Source organism: Ascaphus truei, chromosome 3, assembly GCF_040206685.1.
Source record: "Ascaphus truei isolate aAscTru1 chromosome 3, aAscTru1.hap1, whole genome shotgun sequence".
Lineage (NCBI taxonomy): Eukaryota > Metazoa > Chordata > Amphibia > Anura > Ascaphidae > Ascaphus > Ascaphus truei.
Genome location: NC_134485.1, coordinates 154454421 through 154467687, shown reverse-complemented (window position 1 = coordinate 154467687; position 13267 = coordinate 154454421).

The window sequence follows — 13267 nt, the reverse complement described above, 5'->3', positions numbered from 1 at the left end:
TTCTTGCCACTGTATGTATGTATGTATATATGTCTAGAGATATATATAGTATACATTCAGGGTAAGACATGATGATGTTTTAAAAGCTGGATTAGATGTGTTTTAAATTATTTTGTGTATGCTGCTATGCTTTATTGTGAGTTTAAAGTATTTTAAAATTAGATAGATGTATTTCTTGGTATTGTATTGTGTGTTTGAGGAAGGTCAGGGATAGGCTTGGTTGTAAAGGTTGTATTTTTGTCGGTACTTATATTTTTCAAAGGCTTAATTGTTCTGCTCTAGGCGTGAATTTGTTAATGGTTTAATTGTTCGGGATGTAGTGTGGATTGTTAAGGGATGTAGATAATGATTGCTAATTGATTTTTGTTTACTTGGTTGATTAATTTGCAGAATGTATATGGTGCATAGATATTTAGGCATCATTTATATTGGAATGTAAGTTGTTTAAATGGCTTTTCAGAGGTTTAGTGATGATTTAGATTGAGAGATCAGTTATGAATATTAAAGGAAATTGATTTTAATTTAGTGTGTATGTATGGAGAAGTGTTTGATTGTAGGACAGTATGGTTTTGATAACCCTTCTACATTTATTTGTACTGTATATTGGTTTATCATGGGTGTGTATATAACGTGTGTATATATATATATACTGTATATCTCTCTCTCTTTCTCTTTCTCTCTGTCTCTCTGTATATATTTACAGTATACTGTATATATATAGTTGCATGATGAAGCCACAGTACAAATTCATGGGTGAAGGGTGGGTATCGGGCCAATGTGGCTTAACCCCTTAATTACCTTTGCGGTTATTATCCGATAAGGTGTTTAAGGGGTTAATTGATATCTGAATGTACTTGCAATGTATTGGCTTGGTATTGGCTATGTATTGTGTGGGCAAGAGAAGGAAGGCACTGGCGACGGACACTTCGTATTGATGAGGTCAGTAGTACTTTATTTATTTGAATATGCTAGTTAATGTTTTTAATAATGGGCAAATAATCTATTATCCATATCTGGATAATAGTTATTTTGCACATTATTGTACTGTAGGTGTTGGGGGGGAGGGTGTATATATTGAATGTATAGGCCAGGTTTATTTTGGTTTATTTTTTTTACATTCAGGGTTGGTTCGTGGTTCTGCGTGGGACCTCTGGAGACCACCTGCGGGAATCCTCGGGTATCCCAAGGGTAGCAGGCTGGTGGTTCCACGGGTGACACATGCGGGCATGATGATGTGTGGTCCCACTTCTGTGGGGGCACCTCCGACCCGTAGGTGCGGGGATGATGATGTGTGGTCCCACTTTTGTGGGGCACCGCGGACCCGTATTGAGCACCCGTGAGTTCCCCAGACCCCCGAGGGAACCACCCGAGGCCCCGCAGACACCTGTGGGTTTGACCCGGGGCTCCCAGACATCCGCGGGCCTACCGTGGGGACCCAACTGTGGCCCACGGTGACCAAAGGAGACCACCTGGGGGCCATGGTGCTGGCGGGATCCACCAGCAGGCCTCCAGAACCTGTGTAAAAAGGGCTGCTGGTAAACTGTAGGTCTGTCCAGCTGCCCCGCCAGCCCACCGGGGACTAGCGTGGGGCTGCGTTATGAACCCTGTATGTAAAAGGATAAATCTTGTATTTATGAGGGGGGCACAGGGGGTGGGTAATGTTTTTAATAAATATAATGATGTTTATTGTGGGGCTGTGTATTGTTTTTATTGCGGGGACTGGGGGTGGAGGGTGGGAGGGGTTCCCCAACAGTATGTGGGTAGGCCTCCCTTGTTGGTAGTTAGTGGGTGAGGGTTGAGGGTGGTTAGGCCTCACGGGGTGGGGGGTTAGAGTGGGAGGGTATGTAGGCGTCCCAAGTGGTGGGTGAGGGTGGGTTAACCCCTTCATGACTGTAGCAGTTAATAACCGCTATGTTGATTAAGGGGTTAGGGGACATTACTTTGAAAGTGTTCATTTTTTTCGCTGTTTTACAGCAGCAGCAGCGGAGGTTGCCATGGGTAGTGGGTAGTGTATTGAATGTATTTATTGGTTATCATGCCTTAACCCCTTCATTACCTTAGCGGCTATACGCTATGGTAATGAAGCAGCATTTCTGTACTTTTAATAATATTGTGCAGGAGCAGGGGGTCCCCTGAGTATTAATTTCTGGCTCAGGGAACCCCCTGCTCACTGTACAATATTATTAAAAATACAGAAATGCTGCTTCTTTACCATAGCACATAGCCGCTAAGGTAAAGAATGATTCTTTAATGATGTGTGTGTTTTATTCACAGTGTAGATGTGAAGAGGGTCTCCGGAGCAGAAACGTTTTGGTTTCAGGTCCGGGGACCCCCTGCCCCCCGAGATACAGGCCCCTTTTGGGGGTGCCGGTATCCCTCTGCTTGGTTTAACAGGCCACGGTCACGTGATCGGGGTCTTTTACACAGAGGGATACCGGCACCTCATAAAGGGTCTGTATCTCGGGGAGCAGGGGGTCCCCCGACCTGAAACCAATGCGGTTCAGCTCCCGAGACCCCCTGCACATCTACACTATGAATAAAAATGTATTTCAAATGTATTTATTTGTATTTATTTATTTATTTAGATTTATTTAGATTTATTTATGTATTGCGGGGATGCTGTGTGTGATTTTTTTTATTGTGGGTAGCGGGGGTGGGTGTGGTTATTTACACGGGTTCCCCCTCCCCACATTTACATACAGTACACTGCACTCAAACACAGGCCAGGGAGATTTAACACACACACAATAGGGGGAGGTTTTTTTACATAGATTGCAGGGAAGCTTAACGCACACAATAGGGGGATAGAGGGAGGGTTTTTTACATAGATTAGAGAGAAGGCAGGGAGGTTTAAAAGAGAGAATAGGGGGAGGGGTTTTACATAGATTACATTGAAGGCAGGGAAGTTTAAAAGAGAGAATAGGGGAGGGGGTTTTACTGTACATAGATTGCAGGGAAGTTTAAAAGAGAGAATAGGGGGAGGGGTTTTTACATAGATTACAGTGAAGGCAGGGAGGTTTAACACAGAAATTAAAAATATGTATTGAATGTATTAATTGTTTATTATGCCTTAACCCCTTCATTACCTTAGCGGCTATACGCTATGGTAATGAAGCAACATTTCTGTACTTTTAATAATATTGTGCAGGAGCAGGGGGCCCCCTGAGTTTAGATTTCTGGCTCAGGGAACCCCCTGCTCACTGTACAATATTATTAAAAATACAGAAATGCTGCTTCTTTACCATAGCGCATAGCCGCTAAGGTAAAGAACGAGTGTTTATTTATATATGTGTTTTATTCATACTGTACATGTGCAGAGGGTCTCCGGAGCAGAAACGTTTTGGTTTCAGGTCCGGGGACCCCCTGCTCCCCGAGATACAGGCCCCTTTTGGGGGTGCCGGTATCCCTCTGCTTGGTTTAACAGGCCGCGGTCACGTGATCGGGGCTTTAACGCAGAGGGATACCGGCACCTCATAAAGGGATCTGTATCTCGGGGTGCAGGGGGTCCCCGGTCCTGAAACCAATGCGGTTCAGCTCCCGAGACCCCCTGCACATCTACACTAGGAATAAAAATGTATTTCAAATGTATTTATTTGTATTTATTTATTTATTTATTTATGTATTGCGGGGATGCTGTGTGTGATTATTTTTTATTGTGGGTAGTGGGGGTGGGTGAAGGGGGTATTAGCCCCAACGGTGGTTGTTTTGGGCTTGCAGGGGGGGGGGTCGCGGGAGTGGTTAACCCTTCATGACCGTAGCGGTATTAACTGCTACGGTCGTGAAGGGGTTAAGTGCACCCGCAACCCCCCCGCAAGTCCTAAACTCACACCAAGGGCCAAATACCCCCTTCACCCACCCCCGCTACCCACAATAAAGCGGGCACGGTGGGTTAACCCCTTCATTGCCTTAGCGGCTATACGCTATGGTAATGAAGCAGCATTTCTGTATTTTTAATAATATTGAGCAGGAGCAGGGGGCCCCCTGAGTTTAGATTTCTGGCTCAGGGAACCCCCTGCTCACTGTACAATATTATTAAAAATACAGAAATGCTGCTTCATTACCATAGCGCATAGTCGCTAAGGTAAAGAACGAGTGTTTATTTATATATGTGTTTTATTTATACTGTACATGTGCAGAGGGTCTCCGGAGCAAAAACGTTTTGGTTTCAGGTCTGGGGACCCCCTGCTCCCCGAGATACAGGCCCCTTTAGGGGGTGCCGGTATCCCTCTGCTTGGTTTAACAGGCCGCGATCACGTGATCGGGACCTTTAAACGCAGAGGGATACCGGCACCTCATAAAGGGGGCTGTATCTCGGGAAGCAGGGGGTCCCCCGACCTGAAACCAGTGCGGTTCAGCTCCCGAGACCCCCTGCACATCTACACTATGAATAAAAATGTATTTAAAATAATTTTTAATGTGCCGATGTTTGCGCAGAGAGACCAGCGGATCTCTCTCTGCTGCAAACACATCTCGCCCCCGCCGGCCCATAGTATCATTTATGTATGTGCATATACAGTACTGTATGTGTACAGTATTTTATGTTAGGGGTTATAGGGGCTGTTGTTATACAGTATATATATATATATATATATATATATATATATATATATATATATATATATATATATATATATATATATACTGTGTATATACAGTACTGTATATATATACTGCATTACAGTTCATGAATTTATGCCATCTGGTGGACACGCGAAGCATTGCAGCCTATTAAATCCTGATCATTATCATTTAACAGATCAGCCGCCTGCCAGCCAGGCATGAACCGTGGCGGGGAAGGCAAACGCAACGCGGCTTGTCAGAGGTGAGGAGCGGCGCATTCCACGTATCTGCCAGGTACAAACTGGTTATTTGGTCGAATAAAGTGTGTCGCAGCAGTAAGATAAAAATAATACACTTACATAATAAAACAGGATCACAATCAATCCAACCATCTGTAGGTAGGCTTGGGGTAGGTGGTGTAATCAGGCATAAACTGACACAGTGGCAAGATGAAATAAAGCCTCAATGTCTAGTATAATCAGATCTCCAGGCTCAGGAAACAACACTTGCACCCAGCACTTGAAGGAACCCACAAGAAGAAACATCAACAGCTGCCCTGAGAAATGCTGTAACGCTTACTCTCTGCTGCGTGTGACGTCACCTCAACATGTTTCGTGTCATACGACGCTTCGCAGGAGGTATGATTGACAGTGTAGACGTCCAGTTAAAGTAGAGAGAAGTAGAGACAGATCAGAAAATAGGATTTGCTCATTCTCCCAATAACATTATAAGCTACCCAGCCAATTCAATCAGTGCCAAAAACATTTAACACATGAATGACCTCAGACAATACACTCATGGAAATGAGACATAACACTACCAGGTTATGTTCCTAAAGTACATCTAAACAATAAATTAACAAAAACGAAGGGTAAAATAACCTGGACATTAAAATGACAAACAAAGGATAAGAAGTGATATCTAATCTATTAACACATGACTAATCACATATATCTAATCTATTAACACATGACTAATAGCCATCATAAAGATGGACAGAAAACATTTCAACATTCCTTAAGTAATTTATGTTATTTGAGTTTCATTTTCATTTCATTTTTACCTTATGCTGCAGATGCTTATGTATTCTATTGAACATTATTCATTTTTCACCTATGACTGTAATGTTTTATGTTCCATCCTTATGATGGATATGTAATATGTGTGTATATATGGAATTAGTTATGTGTCATTTGATTAGATATTACCCCATATTTTTGTCTTTGTCATTATAATGTCTAGGTGTTTTTTCAGCAGTATTATACCCCTAGTATTTTAAGTTACTTTTTTTTTTTATACTTTATCCCATGTTTCATGTTGTATATTATTGTCAGTTATTCATTACTCCATTGCATTTCTTATTTTGTATTTTGTATTTTTTATCCCAAGTTGCAGTTTGTTAATGTTTATGTTGTTAATTAATCATTATTCACCATTCACCTTTTTCTAATTTCACTTTAAATTTTTATGTCAGCCCATCCCTTTTTCATTATTCACTATTCAACTCTGTTGAAATGTTTTCTGTATAATATATATATACATGAATAAACAATATACAAATGAATGGTTAAGGATATACATGCAGAAATACAAATGTCTCCCAATATCAAACAGCACCAAGCCAAATCAATATCTACAGAGGCGGCACATTTTATTTGAGTGCGGCTAGCTCCGCAAGCCTGGGGATGCCCCGGCATGCTAGCCGCACTCCCTCGGCATGCCGCGCGTCATCGACGCGCGGTCACGTGTCATCGGGTTGCCTGCGCCCCCTGCACGCGCGTCCAGGGCTCCCCGAGGGAGCCCTGGTGTCCCGCGATGTGGGGGATGGCGGCAGGGGGTTCCGGGGGACCCGGCGGACCCGGCGAGCGGAGGGAGAAAGCCCCGATCGGAGGGCGCTCCTCCGCGGCTTCGGCACGCGCCAGGCACATCCCGGCGCGCGCCTTGTTACTGCTGCGGCCGAGACCGGGCAAATGCTCAAATAAACTCGGCCGCAGCAGTAATAAATGCAAATTAAAACACTCAATTTGACAATATGTACATAATACAATTAATCTGTGCATCATGTATACTTTGCCAAGAAATGTTCAAAATCAAATAAACTATTCCAAACAAGATACAAATCCAATCATTAAATAAAAACAAAGCAAGTCAACAGAATTAAATTACCATCAATTAATTAATCCAATCTCAAATTAATTACAATCAAAATCAATGACAGTTCAAATCCTAAAAACATTCTGAAAAATAATCTATGTCAAAGTATCCACCATCTGACTAAATCTAACTTCCAAAAATAAGCCAATGAAATAATCTATTGCAAACAGCCTTTAAAATAACATTTGTAAAAATAAAATGTTCATTACAAACACATTTTTGCACAAAGCAGCAAATTACAATAAAAAAAACCCATCTAAACAAGGCAAGCAAACATTAGGCAAACAAGTTTTTATTATACCTGTATGTAGGTCCATCTATAGTTTACATACATACAGGTGCAATAAAAGAGCTTAAAAAACAATTTAATGACATTAAAAATAAACATACAATACATCCAGTGACTATCCCTGTACGTATGTATATCCAGTGACATACATAAATTCAGGGCCAATAAATGGACATTTAAAAAAAATGGATTAGATGAATTTTTTTTAAAAAAACTGTAAAAATAAAATAACATACATTTTTTTTGTTTACTTACCATTAGATGAACCACTCACCGAATCCCGTTGAACCGGATGTCCCGAAGAAATAATCCAACAACAGGAACCAGGTAACCATAAAAAAAAACCCCGTACAATCCAAAAGTGTCTGTGTCTTCTTTCTTCTATTTGTAATCCATAGTCGGAGTCTTTATCTGTTTCTTCTCTTCTTCTGTCTTCTTCCGGGTCTTATAATCTTCATTGGCCACGCCCTGCTGTTCTTCTTCTTTGGGAGGTCCTTCCTCCTCGGCGTCTGGCTTAAAAATGAGATGACATAGACTTTTATAGGCCTATGACGTCACATTTTCGTCATATGGTTCCCACGGTCCTGATTGGGCTGTGAAAACAATGTGATTTTGCCGAAAAAACCCAAAATGATGACGTAATTTAAAGGCAATGACGCCAGCCAATCAGAATGGCTGTGCTTCATTTGCTTTTAAGATGACGTAATCCAAACAATCATGACCGCCCTCACATGGTACGGTAGCCAATCAGAGTTGGGATAGAGTTCCCTATATCAAAACTATGTTACAAAGAATACCTTTTGTAAGTACATATAGCACAACAAGTCCAAAGATTAATAGAATCCTTAGAAAATATTGGCCCTTGATCAGACTAGATCCCATGTTGGATAGTTTATTTACGGCTCTACCATTGATGTCATAAATAAGGGCACCTACATTTCGGGATGCACTGGTCAGAGCAGACCTTGGTTCAGCCAAACTACAAGGATCTAGCTTTAAAGGAACACCTATTCAAGGTACCTTTCCATGTTTGTCATGCGCACAGTGCGGTAATGTGCAGAAGGGCTCCTCTTTTACACATCCACGTACGGGCAAAAGGTATCAGATAAGGGACTGTGCCACATGTAATACTGACTTCGTGGTGTATTTACTCAAGTGTCCCTGCGGGTTGGCATATGTAGGCGAAACAATTTGCAAAGCTAAAGAACAGATTAGTCAGCACAAATCTACCATAAGATGTAAAGTGCTGGACCAACCCGTGTCCTCACACTTCGTACAAGCGGGGCACAATGTGAGCCAATTACGGTTTCAGATCATAGAAGTGGTGGCTAAACCACGACGTGGTGGAAATAAGGTACGTGGACTCAGGAAAAGTGAGGCCTTTTGGATTCGGGAATTGTGTACACTACATCCAGGGGGTTTGAACAGGGAATATGATCTCGCTAATATAGCGTGACCTGTTCACAGTCCTGTCCTGGTGTACCTCTTTGTGTATGACATTCGGGATGAGAGATGAGTGAAATAGTTCACTTATCACTCAAACCAGCTTTTGTCGTTTCACTTTAGATCCTAATGTACCAATTTCAGAGGCCTCCCACTGACATATAACAGCATGTTAGCATATCCAACCACTATGTCTGTCACCTTTGGCATATCACAGTAGATTGCCCTTGTGAAGTTGTGGACGGTAGGTGTGGGGCTACCTCTGATAGTCCATAAAGCCTGGTAGTATGTGGGTGGTATAATTGAGGTTCCCCTCTTAAGCATTAGATCCAGCCTGGTCATGGTTGACTGATGGTTCATTCTGATCTATATACGATCTTTTGACATCACAGTCTTCTGACTTTCTTGGTTTCGTCTTGGGTTCATTGAATACATACATACATTCAGATTTTGGGTGTTTGGAATACTACAGAACTGGGTTGCTATCCGGTCTTTTAAAATTGATTTTTTCTTAGACACATGGGTTCTTACCTTTGTGGCTCATTTGGACTTTAATTTGTATCCTAGTTGACCAGTTATGTGATATAGCCAAATAGGGTTACTGTAACAGGGGCATTATCCCTGTTCAGAAATGTGCCTCTAATCCAGCAGTGTGGTGGTTAACTGCTGGTAGATAATTAACCAACACCACCTGGCTGATTACAGGTGTCAAAAAAGCCTGCCTCAGAGACAGGAAGGGAGATTTTCCTCAGTACACAAGGGTGCTGACAAGAGGAAAGAGGTCTTGAGCAGAAAGGCTCTGCTGAGATCAAGACACCCAAAGACCTATATTCCTGGACACAGGGGACCCAGGAAACTACCAGAGACTGACATAAAGGGCCACCTGCTTTAAGGTATCTCTTGAGACTTTGGGGAATAGGGTGGTAATGGGATTATCCCTCCAGCCCTGGAGAAAGGGACTGGAGAAGTGAAAGAGCCCTTAAACAGGGATAGGCGTTTCTTGTTTCATATGTTTTGCTGTGCTAAAAGGGACAGGAGCAATAAAGCCTTATTTTAATTTCACCTTAAAAACGGTTTCCATTGCATACCTCTGCACACATCTCTTACATATGGTGTCAGAAGTGGGATTAGAGGTGGCCCTTGACGTTCAAAGGGGCCCCGGAGACTGCCTGTGAATTTTTTTGTGCTTTTGCCTGCCTAGTTCCTGCAAACAGTCTGAGCAACAAAACCAAAGAAACACATCCAGGCAGCAAAACTGCACTGCCTGTGAAAAATGTTGTGCTTATTTTCCTGCATATAGTTCCTGCAAACAGCCTGAGCAACAAAGCAAATAATCACATGCAGCAGGGACCAGAATTTAAGGGATACACATTCAGGCAGGAAATCTGCACTGAAGAAAGCCACAAAATCACAGATGGACTCTTTTCCCCAATCCCAAGAGGAGAGAGAGAGACTGCTGAAGCAGGTAAACCGTACTTGCCTATCACAATAATGTGTAATATGGTTGTTGATAAAGAGGCTTTGCCTTCCAGCCGTAGTCAGGGTTCAAGAAGTGAGTTAGCGCTCCAGAGGAGCTAGGCTTTGTTGTTTTCTTTAAAAAAAAAATTGCGCTGAAGCAGTGAATACAGACGGTGACCCACGAGCGGTACTGATTCTGGAAGTAAAGGCTGCCTCACCGCATAGGAAAATAGAGAGCGTGGATAGAGCACAGCCAGGGATATCCTGCATATTGCATGCAGGAAAAGAAGAAACAGCCAGGCCACTCCAGAGGTAACAAAAAGTAATACTTATTTATTGCATGCTGAACATACAGAAAAAATGGACTAGGTAAACGCACCTACGCGTTTCGTACTCAATGTACTTTATCAAATATTTATTCTTTATTTAATATTTATTGATAAAGTACATTGAGTACGAAACGTGTAGGTGCGTTTACCTAGTCCATTTTTTCTCTATGTTCAGCATGCAATAAATTAAGTATTACTTTTTGTTACCTCAGGAGTGGCCTTGCTGTTTCTTCTTTTCCTGCACGCAATATACAGGATATCCCTGGCTGTGCTCTATCCACACTCTCTATTTTCCTGGACCTACAACGGATGGATTGCACGCCGCCAACGACAAGAGTGCCCCTTGGGTAGCACAGGTAACGTGCCACAGTGCCTTATTTTATTCCTGTCTGCCACGGACATTGTCCATTTCTAAGTATTGTGCTGGTTGGGTGCTATTATGTGTTATAGTTGTGTGTGTCAAGCCGACTCCACTAGTGCACTTATTACTACCAGTTCCTAATCTATATTATTAGGGGCACTCCATTGTGTTTTGGATTAACCCATTGTGGATTTATACATTTGGATATTCAATTTACAGGACTGGTCACAATTTTAGAGCATCACATCTACCTTGTTCCTTGTGCCTCACCGCATAGGACTACCAGCTGTGAATGGAGTATATGCAGAAAAGTGTGAAAATTGATGCAAGACTGTTCTGAAGCAGGGAAACTTTTACAGACGGTGACCGACGCAACGTACTGATTCTGGGAATTTAAAATGGCCACCCAGCTGAAGTCAAATACAGACTCTGCAAAAATGGGGAAGAAAATTCCTGGTTAAAAGAACCACACCACACGGAGCAGTGTCCCTTCAGGCCTTATTCAGACGATGAGTGTGAATGCATGCACAGCACTGCTAATATTGTAAAACGTACCCAAGAAAAGAAAAAGTCTGCAGAGATGCCTGTGAGAGCTGCGACCTCTACAAGCAAAATAGGCCCACCTGTAGGACTACCACAATTTGGGGTTCTAGCAAATAAAGGGGGCTATGCACTAAGCTCTGTTAAGTCACTATTTGAGCGCAAAGTGCTCTTAGAAGTGCTTTTGCGCTCAACCCGATGCACTAAGCAACGCAAACAGGCACTTCGCGCTCTAAAAATGACTTTTTTCCGGGAAGTTTTTCTAAGTCCAACTTTGCTTGTTCGTAACCCTGTTTGTGTTAAATTCTGCCCTTAAGCGGGATGCACTAAGCAATGCAACCTTAGCGTACGTGAAAGTTGCGTTGATCAGAACACGTCAGGTCAGAGTAGACGCAAAAAATGCTGGACTTAGAAAAACTGATTGCTTTTTATCTTTGCATGCTCAAAATCCATTCAACAGGCCGGCGGGGGTCCCCGATGGATCCCGGGGGTCGTGCGGGTGTCCCCAGCTGACCCCGTGGCTTTCCCGGGGCCCCACGGGAATCCCGGGGTACCCGCGGGCCTGCGGTACCAATGTTGCGCCTCCAAAAAAAACAAACGATATTTATAACTAAATACACCCCGCTAACACATACTATACAGTAATGGGCAAAATTACTATTATTCACATATGGATAATAATGCATTTGCCCATTTTAAATACATATAAACTACAATAAATACAGTAAAAACATATTACACTTACCTTTTCCAGGCACCCACGATGAAGGCCGTCTTCATCCTCATCTTCATCCTGCCCATGCCCACCGGTGCTGCAAAACATGCACAACAATCACAATAGCCAATGCAATGTCCCCTAACTCCTTAATCACCATAGCGGTTATTAACCGCTACAGGCATTAAGGGGTTAACCCACCCTCACCCACAACTCGGGAGGCCTAGAGACCCTCCCCCACTAACCCCCCACCCCATGAGGCCTAACTACCCTCACCCACTACCCAGCCAGGGGGCATACCCGCATACCCTTGGGGCCAATACCCCCTTCCCCCACCCCCAGTACCCACAATAAAAACAATACACTGCCCCACAATAAACATCATTCTATTTATTAAATACATTACCCACCCCCTGTGCCCCCCCATAAATACATGATTTATTCTTTTACATAAAGGGTTCATACCCCAGGCCCACGCGAGTCCCCGGTGGGCCCGACGGGTCACCTCACAGACCTACAGGTTACCAGCAACTTGTTTCACACAGGTTCTGGAGACCTGTTGGTGGGTCCCACCAGGCACCATGGCCCACCAGGTGGTCTTCGCGGGTCACCGTGGGCCACAATTGGGTCCCCACGGTAGGCCCGTGGATGTCTGGGAGCCCCGGGACAGACCCACAGGTGTCTGAGGGGCCTTGGGTGGTTCCCACGGGGGTCCGGGGACCCACGGGTGCTCACTACAGGTCCGCAGTGCCCCCACGGATGTGGGGCCACCGGTTCATCCCTGCAGGTGTCACCCGTGGACCACGCAGCCTGATACCTGTGAGATACCCGAGGATACCTCAAATGGTCTCCAGAGGTCTCACGCAGAACCAAATGAACAAACCTTGACTGTAAAATAAATAAATCTGACCTATACATTCAATACATACATCCACCCCCCTCCCCCAATACATACAGTACAATAATATGCAAAATAACTATTATCCACATATGGATAATAGATTATTTGCCCATTATGAAACAAATAAAACATGCATAAATCAAAACATGAATTTTTAATCTTAAAATCACCACATAGCATGTTACAATAAATCCAGCATCGATTGTAAATATAAACCAACAAATCAGCAGATACACAAATGTATATGAAATGTCACACAATTGCATGGAGTGTGTATATGATGCAATTAATCTGTGCATCATGTAACACTATGCAAAATATATGTAACAATAAAATACACTATGAACAATGTCCCCTAACCAGCAATGCCATCATGAAAATCAAATAGAAACTAAGCAACATCAATACAATTAGCATCAATCAATTAATCAATTTCCTCAAACAATTACAATACAATACAAATCAATTATACAATTCCCTATTCAATTCCTAAAGCTAAACCATTGCCAAAAGAATT